The sequence below is a fragment of the Mauremys reevesii genome, linkage group 1 (genome assembly GCF_016161935.1).
Source record: "Mauremys reevesii isolate NIE-2019 linkage group 1, ASM1616193v1, whole genome shotgun sequence".
Taxonomy (NCBI): Eukaryota; Metazoa; Chordata; order Testudines; family Geoemydidae; genus Mauremys; species Mauremys reevesii.
Window position 1 is genome coordinate 239,565,310 of NC_052623.1, and position 13,224 is coordinate 239,578,533.

The 13,224-nt window shown below is 44.4% G+C and overlaps 1 protein-coding gene across 8 annotated transcripts in view; it reads left to right on the forward strand.

The window, feature by feature from the left end:
• The window catches only part of ITPR2 (inositol 1,4,5-trisphosphate receptor type 2), a 348,068-nt gene that overhangs the window by 130,133 nt on the left and 204,711 nt on the right, over positions 1 to 13,224 (forward strand). The gene's annotated exons all lie outside the window — the stretch shown is intronic.

Below are 13,224 nucleotides of genomic sequence, written 5' to 3' on the forward strand. Positions count from 1 at the left end.
TATTGCTAGATGCAATAAATCGACCCCCACTGGATTGATCCAGCCAGGGCTGCCCAGAGGATTCAGGGGGCCTGGGGCAAAGCAGGGAAGTGGACATAAAAAAAAAAGGCGCCACCCGCTTGTGCTCGCCGGGCGGCGCTCCGAGTCTTCGGCGGCAGGTCCTTCACTCGCACCACGTCTTCGGCAGCACTGAAGGACCCGCCACCGAAGACCCGGACCGCCGCTGGGTGAGTAAAAATTAAAAAGGCGCCTCTAGCCAGGGAAGGGATTCTTGGCCAGGGCTCGCGGGGGCCTGGGGCAAATTGCCCCACTTGCCCTCCCCTCTGGGTGGCCCTGGATCCGGCTGGTAGTATAGACCGACCCTGAGGCCTGGAACCTGATTTGGAACTGTCAGCTCCAAACAAGTGGAGGGAGTAGCAGCTTTCTGGGTGTGGTGCAAGCAGTTGTGCATGTATAGCACAGGCATTCACCAGTCCATGAGGAGGATGCTTGTCCACTATTAAGAGAGGTGCCGCGCTGGCAGCTGTTAAGTCTTTTCCATCTGCTCCTTCTATGATACTATGACGATTAGCCATCCTGTCCGTCTTCCTGCTGATGCAGGATTGTTCCCTAGTGAACACTTCCTTGTATTTTGGCTAAGTCAGAATTTAAATGCCCTAAACAATGGGGCTTTCACAGCTCCCTGAGGAAGAGTGTTTCACAGCCTCACTGTCTGAGAGTTAAATTTTCCTGTTCTTAATTTTATTAGATTATATGTGCGGTCTGTGTCACACCCTAAACAATTCCTCTTCCTCCTTGATGTTTATACTCTTCAAATATTTATAGACTGTTATAATGTTTCCCCCTTTTGTCATCTCTGAGCCAAGCAATACATATTTAGTTCTTTTAATCTTTCCTCAGTTTCTGGTGTTGCTCGTCTCTGAACTGCCTCCTATTTGTCAAAGTCTTTCACAGAATTCTGTGCTCTGTACAGAACGCTATATTCTAGGTGGAGTCGCATCAGAACTTTACAGAAAGGGACGATTATCTGTGACTTGTGGCCACAATTTGAATTGGCTGTTTTGGCTGACGTGTCGAATTGCAAACTCACTTCTAGAAATGGCCCTAAAGAACAAAGTTTTTGTTTCTAGATCCAAACTTCCACAAAGTCTGCAGGAGCTGGGCACTCAGATCTGTGATTTTAGGTCAGTCTGATCTCTCTACATGTTTGTAAACCTGAGGTCCCCCTCCACTCATTGTCTTTACTCACCACTATCACCCATGGCTCTGTTTCACCAATTCTATTTTCTCCATTCCATTGACGGTATGTGTTTCAGGCTATTCTGGAGGAAGAAAAGTTATTTATTGAACACAGAGGGTCAGATTCTGCTATGTTATGCTGATGTAAATCCAGAGCAAATCCATGAAAATCCAGAGCTATCCCAATATAACTAAGATCAGAAAGTCAGGAGTTAGAGCACTGAAAGATATGAATAAGATCTGTGGGAATAACAGGTACTGATGATACATATATCAGGGAACTGGGACTATTTAGTCTGCAGAAGAGAAGAATGAGGGGGGGATTTGATAGCTGTTTTCAACTACCTGAAAGGGGGCTCCAAAGAGGATGGATCTAGACTGTTCTCAGTGGTAGCAGATGACAGAACAAGGAGTAATGGTCTCAAGATGCAGTGGGGGAGGGTTAGGTTGGATATTAGGAAAAACTTTTTCACTAGGAGGGTGGTGAAGAACTGGAATGGGTTACCTAGGGAGGTGGTGGAATCTCCTTCCTTAGAGGTTTTTAAGGTCAGGGTTGACAAAGCCCTGGCTGGGATGATTTTAGTTGGGGATTGGTCCTGCTTTGAGCAGGGGGTTGGACTAGATGACCTGAGGTCCCTTCCAACCCTGATATTCTATGATTCTCTGATATAGTACACTTCAGTGTAGTGCTATTTAGAGAACAGTGAAAGTCAGTAGAGGAGATCAAACATAGGTGGGTTTTTTCCCCCCATGCCTATTTCACTAAATTAAATCTATGCACAACACCTAGGCTGGCTCACTGGATGCAGCACTGTTCTGTAGTAATGTGTCACATGCCATTTCCTCCATCTTTATCTCCACTTTTTTCAGCAAGAGGGTGCTGGACAAAATGTTTTGGTCCCTGTGGGCAGCCTCCACCTTTGTCTGTGCAGACCCTTTTTAGTTTCCTTCTTGGATGTAGTTGTTTCCACAGATGTAAATCTGATGAGCACTGCAGATGGACTGTAGACGTGTGCAGCTGTGGGTGTAACGGTGAACCGTGTGTGTGGGACTAGCACTGCCTTGAAAAGGACTGACTTCTTAATGGTGTTTGTTTGGACATGATCCCTACTCTTCCCTCTCCTGCTAGTCAAGTGGCTAGGAATCTTGTCTCTTCTGATAGAGTTCCTTGCCAGTTTGAACTGGTGTCAGTCTGTTCTGCATCCTTAGGTGCATCCTGCAGGGTCATTTGGGTGTGCTGGCATCGCCTGGATATTTGCAATAAAATCTTGCTGTGTAGAGATAGTTGTTCTTAGCTGGAATAGCTTGAGAGACTTGCTGGACATCCCACGCAGCCATTTCTAGAAGATGAGAATGTGCATTTTCTTGGGTTGACCATGCCTCGTCTCCAATGGGTGCAGGGGCGGCTCCAGGCACCAGCGCAGCAAGCGCGTGCCTGGGGCGGCAAGCTGGTGTATATGTGTGTGTGTGTGTGTGGCATGCCGGTTGCCATGAGGGCGGCAGTCAGGCAGCCTTCAGTGACGTTTCTGCGGGAGGTCCGCCGCTCCCGTGGGTTCGGCAGCAATTCGGCGGTGGGTACGCCGAAGGCGCGGGACCGGCAGATCACCCGCAGAGCTGCCGCTGCCAAATGCTGCCTGACTGCCATGCTTGGGGCAGCAAAAAACATAGAGCCGCCCCTGAGTGGGTGTCTGCCCCTTTTCTAACTTATGTATCCAAAAGAATATGAGCTGCACATTAGTCTCACTACTGATGTGCACAGTGGTACTAAATGTGGAAAGGCCTTTACCCTTTGTGTAACCTGGCGTGCTCCCAGGCAGCTCTTCATTTTTCCCTTGCTCCTGTGGATGTACATGCTTTTGGCATGGACAAAATTAAGCCCTCAGGGTGCATATATTGCGGGGATGCATTCCGAGAGTAATTTATCTCTGGCCATTGAATATTCTCAAGGGCCACGTTCCGATATCTGTATCTCTGAAGATCTTAGTGCAGCAAAAAAGGAAACCCAAACAACCATTGTTAACTTTAGCAAAGATTAAAATGAAAAAGGGAAAAGTAGAAAGCAGTTCCAGGTATTGTAATTGTTGACATTCAAAAGACAGCTGGTGTGGCTGAAATGTCATATTTATAATATGAATATTTATAACTTCTCCATAATTTGGTTTCTTACTGTAGCTTTCTGATGAATGAATGAATTGGATCCAGGTGCTAGGTCCTCAGCTGATGTAAATTGTTCAGTTCATATCCTAAAACTCAGGATCAAAAAGTCACTAACTAGGTTGTGACACGATAGACTGTATTCCGATGAATAGTGTCAGTAATATATCTTGAAATTTAAGGAGTCCTTAAGTATGCATTGCAAAGTCAGGAAGTAATGGCCCAGAAGCAGTGGAATAGCTGCTCTTTCTTTTTATTTTTTCCACATGATTCTGTGTCTTAGTCAGAGACCTGAACATCCCCACTTTTTCCATCCCAACCTTCTTTTCCCACCCTTAGAGGTCCATATAAGGAACAAGCTCCGTCCTTGCAACCATGGAGGAACTGACAAAATTTCATCAAAGTCCATCAGTACAGCTTCCTGGTTGGCTAGAAGGATTGCTGTTGAGCACTTACCCCGGTAGTGAAGACAAGCCCTAAGACTGGGCGTAGAAAGGAGGAGTAAGTCGACCTAAGTTACGCCACTCCAGCTACGTAGCTTACGTCGACTTACTCTGGTGTCTTCACTGTGCTGCGTTGATTGGAGACACTCTGGTCAACTTACTTTACTCCTCTTGGAGAGGTGGAGTATCGGGGTCAACTGGAGAACGCTCTGCCGTCAATTTTAGCGGCTCTAATGAAGACCCGCTAAATTGACACCCACTGCATCGATTTCAGCAGCCAAGAAGACAAGCCCTTATAGCTGTAGGATTGGTTTGATGCTATTGGGAGTCCTGCTTATGGAAGGGCTACTGGAAAATGCCTACATGGGCTGAGCATGCTATCACCATGACACGCTCACTCCTTTTTACCCCAGGGAAAAGGAAACCATGGACCCTGTTCCCCATTACCCTGTACCTTGTGCAGCCATTTGCACCAATGCAAAAATGAGCTGTTCTGATTTAGTATTGTGACTTTGCAAGATTCAGGGCATCAGAGAATCAGGCCCCAAGAATTGAGCCGAGCCCTCCTGTAGAGAAGTGCTATCATGAGGCTAAACCACCAACAGGGTTATGTTGTGATTTATAACCTGTAGTAATTATTTTTAGGGGTTCCATTCCCCTTTATACATCTTCACTCTCTGCCTGTTATAAAACTGAAGTGTCTGGATTCATCTGTCGGTTTTTATCGGTACCTGCCCTGCCTTTTAATTCTCACTTTGAATTTATAATACCCATTTCTTAACTTAGTAAATAAAAAAAAGTCAGCATAACAGTAGAAAAAAGCCCAATCTGCATTTCATGGCTATAGGAAGATATGTTGGCAGCTTGACTTTAGAAAACACCACATTGATTTTTCAGTAAGCGTTTGTTTGATCATACATTAATAGTATGTAAACATTTAAAGGATGGATTGTTCCTTGCCCTTATTAACAGTGGAAGATCTCTGGCGCCAATAACAAGGGACAGAGACAATCCCAGATCCTAAGCTCATGGGAGTGCAGGTACTGCTCCCTCTCTGCATCCTTCTCCAGGGGCAGGGGAATGGCCATGATTCCCCTTCCACACAGAGCTGTACAGCGTTTGTGCAGTCTGTGCACCCCCGATGCAGGCAGAGACAGGGTTTTGCTTTGGAGGCACGCTTGGTACCCCATGTTACCCCTAGGGATGTGTGGCTTTGCACAACTCCTCACTCAGGGCGATGCTTACCTGGACTGCAAAATTTGAGCCTTATGTTAATCTTTTTTTTTTTTTAAAAAAACCACGCTAAATATTAAAAACTAGATAATTTGCATAAAAACTAGATAAATTGCATAAAAACTTATGCAATTGTTAGGTTTTATTTTTGGGGGGCTATCATTAGTTTTTGGGATCTTTAAAGGTTTTATTTAATCCACCCAGTCACTAATCACAAATGTCTAGGCTATGGCTGTAATGCTGTGAGAATGCATGGTTCGTAATTAAAGCTTAGAGCTTTTGACTGTAGCACTAAACCCCAGCTGTGGCACAGCACTGAAATGCCAACTTTGATACCTGCAACTGACGATTTAACAGCATAAATAAATGTATTTAAATTTTAGCATTGTCTATAGGTTCAATCCTTCAGCTCTAATGCAGTCAAAACTCCTGCAAGATAAGAGTACAGTGGGAGTTTGCCCTGGATTATAAATTCAGTCACTGCCTTATTGTACATTTACATTGCTTGATCTTAAATTGATTCTTCACTTGACGCAAGGTTTTGACAGTAACTACACCCAGTTGGAAACTGATTTGCGGATCCTGTGATAGTAGGTTTTGAGAAGAGGTGTGACCAAATGGAAAAGGTGTACAGCTCTGTTTTTTTTTTTTTTACTCTGTTGTAAATCCAAGGTGGAAACTCTCTAAATTAGGATAAGAATATGAAATAGAATCTATTTGACTGTAGAGAATAGCAGTTAAATTTTATCTCATTAATTAATATTGATTTCTAAGAGGGACTTACTAACCCAAGAATTTGATGACAGACAAGTGTGACAAAGTTCCTCCTCTACCTTGGTGGGTCCCGCACTTATTTGGCAGATTTGCTCACCTCAGTGATCTTCTCCACAGTCTGGGTCAACTCCTCCTGTGTCTGATCAGGAGTTGGGAGGTTTGGGGGGAACCCGGGCCCAGCATCTACTCCGGGTTCCAGCCCAGGGCCCTGTGGATTGCAGCTGTCTATAGTGCCTGCTGTAACAGCTGCATGGCAGCTACAACTCCCTGGGCTACTTCCCCATGGCCTCCTCCAAACACCTTCTTTATCCTCACCACAGGACCTTCGTCCTGGTGTCTCATAACACTTGTACTCCTTAGTCCTCCAGCAGCACACCCTCTCACTCTCAGCCTTTTGCTCCCAGCGCCTCTCACACACATCCTCTCCTCTGGCTCCCCCCTCCCTGACTGGAGTGAGCTCCTTTTTAAACCCAGGTGCCCTGATTAGCCTGCCTTGATTGGCTGCAGGTGATCTAATCAGCTTATCTGCTTTAATTGGTTCTAGCAGGTTCCTGATTACTCTAGTGCAGCCCCTGCTCTGGTCACTCAGGGAACAGAAAACTACTCATCCAGTGACCAGTATGTTTGCCCTCTACCAGACTCCTGTACCCCACTGGTTTGGGCTGTCACAGAAGGCATGCCACCTCTGCATCACTCATCTGAATCTGTCCTAGGTCAATAGGGAGAAAAGTTTCTCCCATCTGATCCCAAAAGAGCAGGAACAAAGAAAACCAATGTAATTACTTATTATTGTTTGCTAAACCGTAGTGCCCAGGAGCCCCCTCATGGAAGGCCCCTGTTTTGCTCAGTGCTGTACAAACACCATACAGTAAATGGTCTTTGCACCAAAGAGCTTACAATCGAAGTATAAGAGGAGAGGAGGTCGATTCAGACAGACTGACAGGAGTGCAAGGAAGCAGCGAGACAGCATTGGGCAGTAGGAGAGGCTTTGGTGTCAGTGCAACAGTGGCCTAACCGGTGTCCAGTTTTTTGTAGGCATCGCAGCAGATGGTTTTGAAGGAGGGTAATGGGCTAGTTTTGTAGATGTTGGAGATGAGGGGCAGCATGGGAGAAAGCACAAAAGTGCTTGTTTGAAAATGTAACAGGTGACCAGTGGAGTCTGGCGTCGTGGGCCAATCACAGCGTGTAAAGCAGCGGGAGAGCTCCACAGCCTCTAGTGCGTCCCTGAGACCTCAGCAGCCCCGGCTGCTTTTACACACCTTCCATGTGAAGGGTAATGGCTGGTGGATCTGTATATGGTGGGTCACTGGTACGCTCCTCACTCCTTCCCTCTGCCCCTCCATGGCAGGGCACATGGGCCCTGCATTTCCCCACCGCCCAAATACATCAACATGAAGCAACGTAGAGAGCCCCTCTGACTAATATGGTGCTGGCTGCTCAGAAACCAAAGCAAATGAGCAGTATTAGAATAGAAGAGAGGGGATTTGGACCCCACGCATGGACTCCAGCAATCCTGCCTCGTCTCCTGCACCTCGTCTCCTCTGCCACCGAGGAAAAAGGGGCTGGATTTCATCTAAGGCCTGTTGAATTGATTAGATGGTTTCTAAGTCTTGCATATATATCCATTAGCTGCTCCTTTTTATTGTTGTTAAGTCTAAACATCATTTTGAGGCAAGCTTTGATTAGCAGCACTAACAAGACAGTTCCTACCTGTCAGACTGGAGAGATAATTTATCCCAACAGTTTAAAAACAGTGATTCAGCAGACTATTTGCGGATTAACTCTTGGGAAATTTGGGCAGGCTGATCAGATTTCTATAATACAGTAATTGCTACTTATTTGACTATTATTTGGACAAAAGAAAGCCAGTACAAATGGGAGTTACCTCCCCGCCAGGTACGTTTGATTTCCTGGAGTGGAATATTTCTCTTTCATAATTGTTCTTTCTGCTACTAGGCCTGTGCCCCTATGTGATCCTAGAGCACCCTCCTTTTCCAGGAACCCCATACAGCATACATTTACCCATCTTGCCAACTAGAAGGCCCACTGAGATTCCCATGACCCTTTATGACTTGAGGGCCAGCATGCCATTGCAGAGATTAAATTCCCTGCCTTCCCTCCTCCCCCGTTGAAAAGTTGAACTTCGTCAACACTTTCTGGTTTTCTGGGTCCATGTAGTGGAAAAGGAGGTCCCACCACAAATGGCAGATCTTCACAAAAAGGGGAGAGTCGGTGGAGTTTCTTTGTAGCCAGAGTAGGTTGCTAGCAAACTGGAGGTGTTTGAGGTGTATGTGTTGTGAATATATGGAGGAGATCCAGTTTTATTGGGGAGTTGGGAGCTGAATGTGGCCTCACGTGTATTTTCAGATAGGGCCCCGTGGAATGTAGAGCTGGCCTCACTCTCTCCCCTTTAATGTTATGTATTCTATTTCTAATAGGCTATCCTGAAGTCAGCTAGTTTATTGAGGGGTGAAGTATGGTTTAATGAAGAAATAAAGCATGCTGTTCATTTGTTTATGGTACATTCTGCAGCCTTTATGAGGAAATTCTATGGAAAACCTGTAAAAATTAATACCTCTTTCACAAATGGAGCTATAAGACTTTATGTTCCTGGCAAATAATATATAGCTCAAAGGATTCGAAATAAAATGTGCTCCTTTAAGTATCAAAGTGGTGGTGTTATATGTCTCATAAATGGCTATAACTTTTCATGCACAAAAAATTAAATTACATGAAGAAATGTGGCCAGATCAACAAAGGCAAAGACATTTAGAGTTAAAGCTGCTAAGGGGTTTTTAATTTATCTTATGGTAACTGGTCATTACAGCACAGGTGGCTCTCTGCCAGAGAACCCCATCGTTCTGGCCACTGTTACATGCCCTGGGCTAGTTCTGTATGAATAAAATTTAAAAAGCTTACACTGAATCAGTATTAAGGGTCTTGGGAATCCACAAAAGCAAGGGCATTTGGAGATGACTCCTGTTCCCGCCATAAGTCACCTAATTGCAGAGGCACTTACTAAAACTTGATGCTGGTTTGGGCCCAGCCTTCAACTGCCGCTGACTTCTGTGGAAGTTGTGGGCTCTTAGCAGTTCATGCGATCAGGACCAATGTAGGGAGGAGCTGCCTCTGCTGTGATCTTGGTTAGAGTGGGGAAACAGGCAGTCCTTTGGAGTCATGGGTTCTAATATTCAAGTGATATCCAATATAGGGGGGAGGGATAGCTCAGTGGTTTGAGCATTGACCTGCTAAACCCAGGGTTGTGAGTTCAGTCCTTGAGGGGGCCACTTAGGGATCTGGGGCACAATCAGTACTTGGTCCTGCTAGTGAAGGCAGGGGGCTGGACTTGATGACCTTTCAAGGTCCCTTCCAGTTCTAGGAGATAGGATATCTCCATTAATTTAATTTATATCCAGACCTCAAAATCTAATCTGATTATCCACCACAGCTCAATCACCTCTAGAACCCCCTTTTTCCTAGGCCCAAGGGGCTCCCTTTCTTCACCAGGCTTCATCTGTTGCAGGAGTGAGAGAGGAAACAGCTGAGACATTTAGGGATGCTGAGTGGCTGCTCCCCACATCTTCAATCTTCAAGGGGCAGTGTCTTAGATCCTAAGGTCCTGAAAGAGGCTCTGGCAAGTGGGAGGAGGCCCAAGCCTTGATAGAAGAGAGACAGTAAAACCTCTAAGTGTTTAGAGCAGCAGCCAGAGACTTTTTTTTCCATTCTAGGAATGGGCCATCTGCTCCCTCTCTGAAGGAAAAAGGATCTTTGGGGCAGGGGTGTTCTGAGTCTTTTGGGGTCTTTTGTGACTGCAGTTCAGCTGTCCGACAACACTAGTTTTCAACCTTTTTTCATTTGTGGACCCCTACAAAATTTTGAATGGAGATGCGGATCTCTTCAGAAATCTTAGACGTAATCTGAGGACTCCTGGGGGGTCTGTGGACCACAGGTTGAAAACTACTGTCCTAAAGAGAGAGTTTTCGGGGTAGGAATGGGTTAATCAAAAATGCAGAATATCAGTAATTTCAGGATGATATTCAGAAATATTTGGTGCCACAAACAGGGATGATATTTGGGCTCATTGGGAAGTTTATTATTCCGTTTACCCATCCTTTCCTCCCAGTCTGTCAGTTTGGGTGAGAGATGAGGTGCCTAAGCATGAATTTTCTAAGTAGCACATGCTGCCAGGTTCTCATCACACTGTAGTGGGAATGCAGATATCCAGAGGACATAAGCACCATGGCAATACAGAATATATTTGCAAGACCTCAATATGTTTGGCTCTACAGTACTCAATAACGAAAATGCGTCCCGGTTTTCTGAGGTAAAAATGTTTTCATAGAGAGTTTGGCGTTATGTGAGCAGTGTCACACAAAATAAACACCTTTGTCTGCAAAACCACTCATTTGTCCCCCCCTTTCCCCTCCCTTTTTTTTTTATAAATAAGATTGACCGATGTGTTGCCCTTTTACTGGACAAGTTAATGGCAGTTGTCGGAGTGATTGACCCAAGTGCATTTGTTCTCCATCTGATCATTAAGCACCAGATTTTAAAAAAGAATCCATCACCCAACAACTCCCATTTAGGCACCTAAATAAAGGTTTCCAAAATTGTTCAGCACCCAGCAGCTCTGTGTTCTTACTGGGAATTCCTTGCTGCTGAAAATCTGTCTGAAAACTTGGCTTCTTTTTAAAATGCCTTATTGAGAGCTGAGCACTCTTGAATATCTCGCTCCAGCAGTGAGTGCTGGAGCACTTTTGAACCCTAGGAATCCAATCTTACTTGTTAATGGCCAAACTTCCATTGATTTTTATAGCAATGGGAACAGGCTCAGTCTCTTTGTAACTGGCACAAGAATAGAAATATATAACTGGTAATACTAGGTATTACATTTAACCATGTTTGATGTTTTGGGTTGAGTCTTGTGTTCAGTCAATGATATTTCCGCAGAAAATATTTTCAGACTATTTTTTTCTAAAGTATCCTCAACAGTTTTCTATTTACTACCTTCTAAGGTTTAAAATAAACTAAGGGCCCAAATAGTGATACCCTTCCTCATGCGGAATAGTATCTTTTGCCAGGAATGGTTCCACTGATGTCCAGGGGGCTACTTGCGCAGCAAGAGTACTACTCGCTCTGAGTAAGGGCATCATAATCTGTCCCTAAGAAACATTAGGGTAGGTAAAAGGTGTCAGATAGACTTCAGTCTCCACGGTTAGCTATTTTTTATCTACAGCCCAGGTATGACATGGAGCACTGCTTTCTCTGAGCTTCCTCACACTAACCCATATACCTCATCTACATCATATCAGTCCTAGCCTCACCACTGAGACTGCCAACAAGGGTTCCTAATTGTGCCAGTTGTGGTGCTTCTTGTCCACTGGGAACAGGACTGAAGCCACCACGTAGCCACTGGCTGGGAACAATATTAAGACAAGGCATAGTTTGCCAATTCCTTTTCTAGTGGCTTTTCTCCCTGAATATAGCTCTGTCATTTAACAGCCATGCTATATTGCATAGCACCTAGTCATTTGTTTTTATTTTGCTCTTAGAATTGTTCAGACCAGTACATTATTTATCAGGACATATGTTTTATGCAGGAAGTGAGGTGTCCATTATCTAACATTTCGATTGCATGTTCTTTATAACTTAACTCCTCTGAAATCTCTCTCGTCTCAGAGAGGCCATTGTGTTGTCAGTCATGCCAAATTGTATGAGCTTACGTGCCACAGTTTTGTGACAGAAACTGATATTCATTAGGAAGTTGTGATCACTATAATACAATGCAATGAAAAGGAGGTGCACAGTTGTCTTTCCAAAAGATGACAAGCATTCTCTCTCCTTTAAGCCCCTCATTTTAGTACCTGTCAATCTGTAATTCCTTTAAATGAGTATCAGAACCTATGTTGATTTCACTCTTTCATTGTACTATATATTGATGAATAGATCACTTATCACTAACTCCCTGGACATATTCTACACTAGAATTGTGAAACCATAAGAGGATGCACTTGGGGTTCTTGACAGAAGGATGCAACTCTGGGTAAGAGTCTCACAAAATAAATTTTGTGCTCTCTCCTGAGAGGCATCTGCTCAGTAACTCTCAGGATTTAGCCCAGTTAGTAACAGTAGAGGTGGTAGGTTAACTTATTATTTATTATTGTATTGTGGTAGCACCTAGCACCCCAGTATGTTAGGTGCTGTACAAATACTTAATAAGACACAGACCCTGCCCCCAAGAGCTTACAATCTAAATAGGCAAACGAGACAAAAAGTGTCAGGGGGAAACGAAAGCAGAGAAATGAAGTGACTTGCTAGAGGTACGTCTATACTACTGACCGGATCGGTGGGTAGTGATCGATCTATCGGGGATCGATTTATCGGGTCTATACTAGACACGATAAAATCGATCCCCGATCGCTCTGCTGTCGACTCCGGAACTCCACCGCGTGCAAGAGGCGGAAGCGGAGTCGACGGGGGGAGTGGCAGCAGTCGACTTGCCGCCGTCCTCATGGCCAGGTAAATCGACCTAAGATACACCAACTTCAGTTATGCTATTTGTGTAGCTGAAGTTGCGCATCTTAGGTTGACCTCCCCACCTCCGCCCCCAGTGTAGACCTAACCTAGGAATAGAACAAAGGGCCCTATTCACTGGACCATGCTGATTGTATGTAACAGATCTGAAATACATACCTACTCTTGGTTCAAATTTTCTATAGATCTGATTTACCCCCTCTTCCTTCTAAGGCAGATATTTACATTGAGTGTCATGTAGATTACTGTGTTTTGGTCTCTTGGAGGAGACCTCTAAAATCAAGTTTCTGCCTACTCTTCATGGATGTTCCTAAAGCACAGGTTCCTCTGAGTGTCTTGTGCACCCTCTGGGGCCACACTGTTGTGCACTGTATGTACTGGTTGGTGGTCACCCACCATTTGTGAGACAGTTGTGTTTCAGTGGTGGTCTGCATATATAGAGCTTGTGAAATATTTTGGGTTCTTTCAGGTTGAAAAGTATATTTAATTGTTCTAAGTGCCATTTCATTTTCATTCCAGGAATGTTCTCCCCCTAAACCTGCTGCATGTTAATTTAAAATATAATTGCTGATATCTTGCCATTTGCTAAGATGCCATATGAGATCGAATTGCCTGTAACTCCCTAGTCTTGCCGGTATTGTTGACAGAAAGAAAACTATATTTATTAAAGAGGGTCTTAGCCATTGCAGCTATCAATACTAAAATTGATTAAGTAGGCTTTTTCCCACTAAAAACACTTTCTGCTGTATTAATGAAATACAACAAAAAATGACAATGTTCTTTAGCTGATCTTCCTCTAGCTTTCAGTCACACAAAGATTGATGTTCAAGGAATGTTTGGGAGGAAG